Consider the following 11477-nt stretch of genomic DNA (forward strand, 5'->3'; position numbering starts at 1 on the left):
TTATACTTTTGGGGAATTTGAGAGACCAAAAACATACTTTTCTCAAACTGAAAAAATGAAATAAAATTATTTTATAGGCTATGCAATCTGAATATAGAATTACCTATGGCTACTTATGTTTTTTAGGAAAGGGCACGTTCTAACTTTGTTTGCTTTGACATACAAGGAATGTGTGTGCTTGAGATAATTTCCGGATCGTATTTTTGTCCTGCATACATTGTGCTGGGGTCCTATCTGTATGCACATGTACATAGTAATACAGCTAGAGTACATCACAGTTGAAAATTGAAGAGAACTAATTGAGGTGGAAAGCTGAGCTTGAACCAACTGGAACTGCCAAATGATGATAGACTCAATTGTCACCTTTATAAGCTTATTTAAATTAACAGCTACTGCTTGCATCGATCTATTTTTAGTCTATGAACAACATTTCCATTCGTATGGTTGTGAGATGAATGTGGAGTACCAAAATGAGTTGGTCAATGTCTGAGCACGTATGAATGCCCTGTATTTGCGAGTTCGGTGCATTTTTGTTTATCTACTCCTAATCTGGTACCGAAGCAAGTAACTTTCCCAAGTGTAGTTTCTGAATCTTAACTGTCCTATAACCCCTTCCTTCCTCTATTGATTGCTTTTCGTCAGAATATGCATTGGTTACTGACTAATTATGTTCGTGGCTAGGCAATGGCATTGGTGATAGGCATGATGAAGGTGAAGCGTTGGACTATATGTAAGATGGTTTTTCTTTCTGGTGGGATATACATGCTGGTAGGTATGCCCTGGTGATTGGAAAGGCAGGGGCATACGACTATTTTCTCCTGAAGAATCTTGATCCTCTCTGTGGATATTTATCTAGGCTCATTTTCTATTTCAAGTTGGAAAGAATGCATTGATTTTCCTTGACGATTGCTACATTTTCTTCTTCTCCTGGAAGTATTACTAGCTCTTACTATGATTGGTAAGGCGGCCACAATGTTTTTCCAGATTGATAATAGTAACTGTATACATGTGTTCGAACAGCTAGATTCAGAAACTACACTTTGGCATCAGTCATCCCTAATAATACTGTCGGTTATTTTGGGTTATCTCTGGCCGGATTAATTCCTGCCACACGATCGATCGTCGATGTGCTTATGAAGATTGTGTGGTCGTTTATTTGGCATACACCAAATTAAATTGATTTACGTCCATCCGTTTGCACTAGGGATGTGGTGGCTCCTAGCTCGCTTGATTCTTCATAATAGCACTTGTTTGTAATAGCATTATTTTACATAATCACTTTCCAGCAAAACAAAATAGCCTTTTGATATATTCAATAATTTCTTGATGGAATGCCTGTCTTAATGCTTGAGTTATGTAATTATCATTTTAGTACATGTCGTTTCAGCTGTTTCTTTTGCTGCCGGATGAATTTCTGTAAAAACAACAGTACTCAAGGGTGGGCATTGCTCCTGTCTATTTACCCATGTGCATAAGTTTGTGTCACAGAAGTGTTCTTATGATCCCTTGTCGGTACTTTAATCTCATTTGATATTGCTATAAGTCTGAAGCTGATAATAAGTACTTGCTTTGAGCCCTTCACATTTTAGATGATAGTTCCCTTTTTTTTTACAAGTCGAACAGCCCTGCTGCAAGTGCTCCATTTGTACCAGTGAAAATGAAATTCACTTTATTTTGCCTCTTGTCAGCCTTATTTAAATCTGAATACCTAATTACCAATGAGCACTTAAGTTTTTGAGATCACGCACGTTCCAATTCTGTTTGCTTTGACATACAAGGGATTTGTGTGCTTTTCCAGATCAGACTCTTTTCTTGCATAAATTGTGCTGGGGCATTATCTGTATGTACATGTACATAGTAATAAAGCTAGAAATCTTTTCAGTGTGTGATACATCCACAGAGATACTAAGCACCCACGATTTGAAGCGCTCTGGTGCTTCGGGGTTTGTGGGGTCGTTGTGAGACCTGCATGTAAGGTTGTTTGTTGCTTAGTTTAATTTCTCCTTCTCTCTTTATTTTCTTACAGGTTTTAATTATGAGCGCTTATTAAAATTTGCGAACATTAAGAAGGAAAAAAATATTTTTAAGTTCACGGGTATTTTTAAAGTTTGCGAACATTTTTAAATTTTAAAACTTGTTTAATTTGTGAATGTTTTTTAATTCACGAATATATTTTGAACTCATAAACATTTTCTACAATTCATGGTTTTGTGAATTCACATATTTTTTAAATATCCTTGAACATATTTTAATTAAACTAACCTATTTTTTTTAAATAGTCCATTTTTTTAAGCGAGCAATAGGGCGAGCAGAAAAAAGCTAACCAACTGAGAGGAATAGGGAGTCAAACTTAGCGAGCGAGAGCTCATGGGCCGATCCATGTGAGTGTTATAACAGCAATTCCATGATTTTAGCGTGGATAGGACCTCTCAAGAGACTCAAACGACCACCACCAACTGGCACCGAGACCGACACGTGTAAAGGCACCACAACGACACCAAAAAACTTCATTCTCCTCTAGAAATATTGTCTCCAACAAAAACCCGACACGATATACAAATGAAGAAACACCTTCATAATGTAATTAAAACACAAGACAACATTGATAAAATTGTGAAATCTAAGGCACAAGCGAATGAAAGCAGATTCGCATAATTAATCACTTAAACTTCCATGCACTACAGAGTCCAACTTTTAGTATTAACATTGATCTTATTACATGTACTGTTACAAAGATGCAAAATGCACTACTGATTTCACAATTTGCCAAAGGCACTTTTGGAACGTGAGTTGTTAATTAATGACAAGCACAACGGGCTTCTAGGAAACTAAAGGTTCATGCTACGACATAGGGTAAAGTTTCCTAATTTACATTTGTCTGTCCATGACGGAGGAGCATCGGGAGTGTGGGGTCCCAGGAAGGGAACAAGGAAGCACAGGAAACACTTGCACGCATGCGCAACCAAACAAAACAACCGACCGTGACACTCTACTAGATATAAAAGAATTAGTCCCACGAGTGAAGAACGGCGCGGCGAAGCGTGTGTTAGCCTCTAGTAGCAGTTGAAATTTAAAAAAAAAACAATTGAAGTGGAAACCTGAGCTTGAACCAACTGGAACGTCGAATGATGAGAGCCTCAATCTGCAACTTTATAAGCTTATTTGATGCCCTTCTTCCTCTGTCCATGTTGCTCTCTAATCTGGCAATCTATTGTTAGTCTGTCAGCCACATATTCATGGGTATTGTTGTGAGGTGAACGAGCATGCTATTTTGTGGAGTGTGAAAATGAGTTAGTGTCGCCCATCAGCGAGTTTAGTGCATTTCTTTGTTTATATATTCCTAATCTTCTGTGGCTCATCTAAACTGTCCTATTGTAATTTGTAATGCCTTCCTTTCTGTAACGGTCACTTTTCATCAGAGTACTCATTGGTTACCGACTAGTTATACTCCCTCCGTTCCTAAATATAAGTCTTTGTAGAGATTCACTATGGACTATATACGGAGCAAAATGAGTGAATCTACACTTAAAATGCATCTACGTACATGTGTATGTGGTTCATAGTGAAATCTCTCCAAAGACTTATATTTAGGAACGGAGGGAGTATATGTTTGTGCCTAGGCAACGGCCCGCATCGGTGATGGGCACGGTGAAGGTCAAGCATTGGACAATATATAAGATGGTTTTTTTTCGTCATGGGATATTCATCGACCCCTGGTTGCTATGCCCTGGTTACTGAAGACCAGTGCGATAGAGAGCTTTGGATCAGGACAGTTAGATCATTCCTGTGAACCTACCTTCTGCTTGTCCAGATGAGCTCGATTCAGCGCCGGCCATGGTGAAGTAGGGGCCGGTGATGGCAGAGAGATGGCGGCGGTTGTGTGCTTCCCGTGAGCACCACGCTAACCCTAGATCGGTAGGGATTGTAGGTGGGGATTGTGGCAGCGATTAACCCCGTAAGTCATGCCCCGGCCCCCACCTCTGTTTATATAGCGCGGGTCACAGGGGCCCACCAACCATGGTTTGGTTGGGTGCCCCCAATCAGGGCGTGACTCAAGGGCCCGTTCGACCCGTTGGGTTCAAACGGGAGAGAGATCAACCTAACATTCTCCCTCTTGGTCTCAACTTCACTTGAGCCTATCCAGAAATCATAAGGCTTTTCCTTAAACCCATGTCGGCTAAGTGTTCCTGAAGACCAGTGGACCTGAAGTTTTTTCATGCTCTTCTTGGATATACCCTAAGCTGGTTTACTACTTTAGACTGTGGCTTGACACAGATTGATTTTTGATGATATCTAATTCGCTAGCTACATGAAAGAAATCCTGCTATACCTGTAAAAACGGTAAAAAGAAAGAAAAAAGAAATTCTGCTATACATGCACTAGTAGAAAACAGGGCTTTGGTCCAGGCCGGGTCAGCCCATTAGTCCCGGTTCAGTCCAGAACCGGGACCAATGTGGGCATTGGTCCCGGTTCGTGAGCCCAGGGGGCCGGCCGGGCCACGTGGGCCATTGGTCCCAGTTCATCTGGACCTTTTGGTCCCGGTTGGTGGGATGAACCGGGACCAATGGGCCTCGCTCCTGGCCCACCACCATTGGTCCCGGTTGGTGGCTTGAACCGGGACCAAAGGCTCCCCTTTAGTCCCGGCTCATGTCACCAACCGGGACCAATGAGGTGCCTATATATACCCCTCGCTCGCGAGCAGAGCACCCCAGTGCTCTGTTTTTCTCTGGCCGAGGGGGAGAGGGCTTGGTGGTGCTCTAGCTCACCTCCTATGCACACAAGGTGTTCGATGGAATGCCCGAGCCACACTACTTAAGCTTTCTCCTCTCCAAGCTCGACCTCCAAGCTCCATTTTCCATAATATTTGTCTAGGTTTAGCGGTCCGTCACGCCCCGTCCCCGTCTTCACCGCCGTCGATCACCCGCGCCGAGCTCATCGCCGGCACCACCGTGGTGAGCCTCTTGTTCTTATCTTCTTTCTGAAAGGAAAAATATTCTTACTTGTATGTTTACATAGATACTTGTATTATTTTCTTACTTTTATTATTGCATCTTATATAGTCTGATGGTTTTGGTATCCGCCCCCGTCGGCCCTCGTCCTGTCTATGATTCGGATGTGGTATATATATTATCTTTATAATTATTGGTTCATTTATTGTTTATGAAAATTATGCCGACCAACGTGACAAAGATTTTATTTATGTAGGATGTATGTGAATCGGAAATGCCAACCGACCCTATTGTCGAGAGGTTAAATTTAGTTGAAGAAGAAAACAATTTGTTGAAGGAAAAAATAAAAAAAATTGAGGAGGAGAAGATGATATTGGAGTTGCATGTTGCGGATGTCGTCGATGATCACAAGATCAAGATGGATGCAATGCGCTTGAAGATTAGAAAGATTAGAAAATATGCCATTCATACCGAGGCTTGGTATCATTATGCCGTTGGATCAATTGTTACCTTGGTTGCGATTATGATCGCATTTGTTTTTGCATTGAAATGTTTTACATAGTTTCAATGTATGGTTTAATTAATTAGATGCTCTGGAGAGCTATATGTTGTTAGATGAGAACTATGTATGCACTTTGGTTTTAATGTGATGATGAACTTCTATTAATTTGGACACTTAATTATATATAATGCACGCAGATGAACCGGCAATGGATGTACGGTGACAGACACACCTGCGAGTACATTAAGGGCGTGCATGAGTTTCTCCATGCGACTGAGGCAAACAAGCAGAATGGTTTTATGTGTTGTCCATGCACTGAATGTGGAAATACGAGGTCTTACTCTAACCGGAAAATCCTTCACTCCCACCTGCTTTACAAGGGTTTCATGCCACACTATAATGTTTGGACGAGGCACGGAGAAATAGAGGTTATGATGGAAGGCGGCGAAGAAGAAGAGTACGATGACACCGAGAGCGGAAAGGACACATATTATGGTTACATAGTGGACATATGGGAACTTGACTACGGACCTGATTTTAAGGTCCCTTTGTTTAAGTGCAAATGGGTCAATCTGTTAGGCGGCGGGGTACAGGTAGACCCATAGTACGGAATGACAACAGTGGATCTGAAAAATCTTGGGTACACCGACGAACCGTTCGTCCTAGCCAATGATGTGGCACAGGTTATCTATGTGAAGGACATGTCTACCAAACCGAGAAAAAGAAAAGATAAGGAAGCGAATACATCATACGATGAGCCAAAGCACCACATAGATCTTTCAGGAAAAAGGGACATCCTGGAAGTGGACGGCAAGACAGACATGTCTGAAGATTATGAAAAGTTTCATGAAATTCCTCCCTTCAATGTCAAGGCTGACCCAAGCATCCTGATAAACAATGAAGATTATCCATGATTACGGCGCAATAAGCAAATGACACAAGCGAAGAAAAAGTGAAGACTTTCTCCCGCAACTATTATGATGATACCATGCCAACTTTGTAACACACGAACATGCTACCATTGTCCGTTTTGTACATGCACATGCTATGTGGGTGAAATTATGATACCATGCCAACTTTTAACTTTTTCAGAGTTCATTTGAAATGCTTTCATGTCTTATGGTTCGGCCCTCGTAATACCATGACCATTAGTCCCTGGCCCATGCCAACTTTCAACTTTCAACTTTCTAAAACTAATGACACTAACAGAAAGTTTATAATTTTGCTCCTCGCCCCTGGCCCATGACCATTAGTCCCGGTTTGTGCCACAAACCGGGACTAAAGGGTTGGTCCTCGTTGCGGGCAGAGTTTAGTCCCACCTCGCCAACCGAAGGGGGCTCACACCGGTTTATAAGCCCTTCCCTCTCTGCCTTGTCGAGCTCTTCTCAAAGTGAAAATAGATGCCCTAATAGAGAAAAGTTTAACCTAAATTCATAGTGAATTTCTCTGAAATTCATAGAAATTTACTAGGAATTTAGGTTGAATTTTCTCTATAAGCGCATCTATTCTCATTTTTTTTAGTAAGTTAATCACAAACTTGTGATTCAAACAATTTTCAAAGAATTCAAATTTTAACTATTCAAATTTGAAAACTAATGGCACTAACAGAAAGTTTATAATTTTTCTAAAACTAATGGCACTAACAGAAAGTTTATAATTTTGCTAACCTAAAAGCAAACAGAATTAAAAATTAAAGCAAAAAACAAAAGAAAATAAATAAAGCAAAAAACAAATAAAAAACAGGAAAAAACTATTTTTATAGTAAAGTTAATCACAAAATAAAATAAATAAAGCAACAAAGAAAACAAAAAAAAGTAAAAAAGTGTTTTCAAATTTGAAAACTAATGGCACTAACAGAAAGTTTATAATTTTTCTAAAACTAAAAGCAAAAAGAATAAAAAAATAAAGCAAAAGCAAAAGAAAATAAATAATGCAGAAAACAAAACAAAAAAACTGGAAAAAAATAGCAACAATAAGTATTTTGTTGTAAGTAGAAACAAAATAAAATAAATAAAGCAACAAAGAAAACAAAAAAAGTGTTTTCAAATTTGAAAACTAATGGCATTAACAAAAAGTTTATAATTTTTCTAAAACTAAAAGCATAAAGAATTAAAAAATAAAGCAAAAAACAAAAGAAATTAAATAAAGCAATAAAAAAATGCCACCTACTGGGCCCCCACGGCCTGAATACGACTAGAAACCCATCCAAGGGCCAGGATTCAGGCCCGCAGGAGGCCCACTAGGCCCACAGGCATAGCAGTGACAATTAGGCCCGTAAGCCTGCAATGGAGAGGAGCTCGAGAGGGGTGCGGCAGTGGGGCTTATAAACCACTGCGCACCCCTCTCAACTAGCGAGGTGGGACTAAACTTTCGACGCAGCAGTCGCACAAGGCCTTTGGTCCCGGTTGGTGGCACCAACCGGGACTAAAGGGGGGCATTGGTCATGGTTCGTGGCACAAACCGAGACCAAAGGCCGCCGCTTCCCGCCCTTTAGTCCCGGTTGGTGCCCCCCTTTGGGCTGCCCCCCTTTAGTCCCGGTTGGTGCCACCAACCGAGACCAAAGGCCGCCGCTTCCCGCCCTTTGGGCTGCTGAAAAGAGGCCTTTGGTCTCGGTTGGTGGCACCAACCAGGACTAATGCCCACCTTTAGTCCTGGTTGCTGCCACGAACCGGGACTAAAGACTCTGCTATATAAGTCCACACTTAGGAAATTTTCGCCAACTGCTCCATTCCCCATCGCCGACGCCGCCAGGCTGCTCGTCCTCCTCGTCGTCGTCGCCACGCCCTGCCCCATCCCCGCGTGCTTGCCGTCGTTGCGCCCTGCCCCGTCGCCGTCGCCGCGCCCTGTCGCTGTCGTCGTCGTCGTGCCCTCCTGCCCGACGCCCGCCGCCCTGCCCCGAGCTCACTGTCGTCCGCCCTGCCCCGAGCCCCGCCTCCTCGTCCCCGTCGCCGTGTGCCGCCCCGAGCCCGCGGCCGTCCCCGTCGCCGTGTGCCACCCCGAGCCCGTCGTCCCCGTCACCGCGTGCCGCCCCACGCACGCCGTCCCCATCGCCGGCATCCCCGAGCCCGCCGTCCTCCTTCCCATCGCTGGCCTCCTCTCCCCGTCACCGCCCGCCCCCAGTGAGCTCCCCCCTTCCCATCCCCGTCGCCGATGACGCCACCCATTGCCGCCGCTGCTCTCTGTTTATGGATATGGCTATATATGCATGTATTTTCTCTGTGTATATATGTTCATATATGCAAAAGTTACATTTTTAGAAAATCATCTATATATGTTCATATATGGGAAAGTTCTATATGAATGTGGCTATATGTATGTTCATGGAAAATAATTTTGCTCGATGATCTTTTTGTTCACGATGTTCATATAATTTTTTTCATGTATGTATAAATGTCGATATGAATTGTACCTATGATGTTTTTTATTCATAGATGAATATGTATGTGGCTATGTATGTGTATGTGGCTATGTGAATATGCAAAGAAGAGGAGATGAAGAAGATGATATATTTTCTTATTCGTGGGTGTGTCGAGAGGGTTATCGATAACTTTAGTGAATTTTAGGTTATTTTAATTTTAGGTCATTTTAGGTCGTGGGTGTGTCGAGAGGGAGGCCAAGGGGTCGAGGGTCGTCGAACATGAGAGGGGGGATGATAGATGATGATGAGGGGGGAGGGGGGACGTCGGACATTCATGAGAGAGGCGGGGAAGAAGGGGAAGAAGAGGGAGAAGAAGAGGGGGTCGAGAGGGGGTCTAGGGTCGCCGAGGGGTCGAGGGTCGTCGAACATGAGAGGAAGAAGAGGATAAAAAAAGAAGAGGAATAAGAAAAAAAAAGAGGAGAAGAAAGAATAGAGGAGATCTCCTCTATTCTTTCTTCTCCTCTTTTTTTTTCTTCTTCTTCCTCTTTTTTTATCGGGAACGAGGGTCGTCGAGGGTCGCCGAGCGGTAGAGGAAGAAGAGGATAAAAAAGAAGAGGAAGAAAAAAAAGAGGGCTCGACGGTCGCCTAGGGGTCGAGGGTCGAGAGGGGGTCTAGGGTCGCCGAGAGGGGAGAGGAAGACGAGGAGAAATAAATAAGAAGAAGAAAAAAGAAGAAAAAGAAGAGGAGAAGAAAGATTTCTTCTTCTCTTTTTTTTCTTCTTCTTACTCTTCTTCTCTTTTTTTTCTTCTTCTTCCTCTTTATTTTATCGGGAACGAGGGTCGTCGAGGGTCGCCGAACGGTAGAGGAGAAACCCTAAATAGAAAGTATAGTCGGTGTGAGATACATGTACCGTCGGTGTCGGACACTACATCCACGTCCCACAAGTGGCGCGGGCTTCGACGCCCCCGTCACTTGTGGGACGTGGATGTAGTGTCCGACACCGACGGCCACATGTATCTCACACCCACGATACTTGCTATTTAGGGTTTCCTCTACCGCTCGGTGACCCTCGACGACCCTCGTTCCCGATAAAAAAAACAGGAAGAAGAAGAAAAAAAGAGGAGAAGAAAGAATAAAGGAGTTCTTACTCCTCTATTCTTTCTTCTCCTCTTTTTTTTCTTCTTCCTCTTCTTTTTTTATCCTTGAAGCGTTGTCGAGGCCACCCCAAACCCTAGAGAAGCAGCGTCGAGGCCACCCCAAACCCTAGAGAAGCAGCGTCGAGGCCACTAATTAATATTAGTGGCACGTTTGCCACTAATATATCCATCTGTCATGTTTGAATAATAATTGTCATGTTGTAAATATTTGTAGAAACTATGGACACCGCCCGAGACGAAGTACAAGAAGAGTTGTTGGGGGACATAATCGCACGAGGAAGTGATGCCGTCTGCTCGTTGTTTCTCAACGACACCGATGGTCTGGAAGCAGCTGGCTATGATTATGATGGCTCCGGTGACCTAATGCCGGTGCAAGAAGGAGACCGTGAGGACGGCTCCGGTGACCCAATGCCGGTGCAAGAAGGAGACCGTGATGACGTCTCCGGTGACCGAACCGAGTCTGGCCAGGTATATATATTAGTTAAGCTTCTGTTGACTAGCTAATTGATGCATTCATTGGTTTGGTATGTACACATATTAATTAAGTCTTTGTTCTTTTTTCTAGCCCTCCGGATCGAGCACAACTTCGGTAAAGAGACGAGGCCCGAAGAAAAAGTTGAGCTCGGATGAAAAGTTTGAGATCATAGCAATCGCGCCCGACGGCCAACCGATTGAACCCCTCCGGACAAAGAGCGCATTTGTTGCTCAGTGCGGGGTTTTGGTTAGGGACAAGATCTCGATCAGCATTCAGCAATGGTTAAAGCCGGCTACAGAAGACCCTGAGGTGTCTTATGTCAATGATATGCAGAAAAATGATCTTTGGACTGAGCTGAAGTCAAATTTCACCCTATCGCCAGAGGATGATCCAGAGAAGCCAGTTAAAGAGCAATTAATCAAGTCTTTTGCTCTTAAGAGGATGGCAGAACTATTCAGGAGGTGGAAGAAAGAGCTGAATAAGTTTGTCAAAAATAAAGAGACACCAGAATTCAAGGGTAGATATGAGAAGATCAGAGATCACTGGCCCGCATTTGTGGCCCACAAGACATCAGAAAAGAGTAAGAAGATGTCGGCGACAAACTAGCAAAATGCTGCGAAGAAGAAGCATCACCATCGCACGGGGTCAGGTGGCTACCTCGTAGCCCGGCCTAAGTGGGCCAAGACTGAGAATGATCTGATTGATAAAGGGATCGAACCAGAGACAATTAACTGGCCAGACCATTGCCGGACTTGGTTCTTCGGGGCTGGCGGAACCTTGGACCCTGTAACTGGGAAGTGCATTTGAATGAACTATCAAATGGACATACCAGTCAGGAAGCTTCAGCAGTATATCGAAGCAGCGCAGCAAGGGACATTCTTTCCAGACAGAGAGAACCACGAGCTCACAATGGCCCTCGGGAATCCTGAGCACCCTGGATGGACACGAGGCACGCCAGGCTCCATTCCGTGGAAGGTTGGGTTTCCGGACGCAGGCGGTTACAAATCCCATGAGAGGAGGAACAAATTGCAGCAGA

This window comes from Triticum urartu, chromosome 7A (assembly GCF_056163025.1).
Source record: "Triticum urartu cultivar PI428250 chromosome 7A, HENAU_Tu73, whole genome shotgun sequence".
Classification (NCBI taxonomy): domain Eukaryota; kingdom Viridiplantae; phylum Streptophyta; class Magnoliopsida; order Poales; family Poaceae; genus Triticum; species Triticum urartu.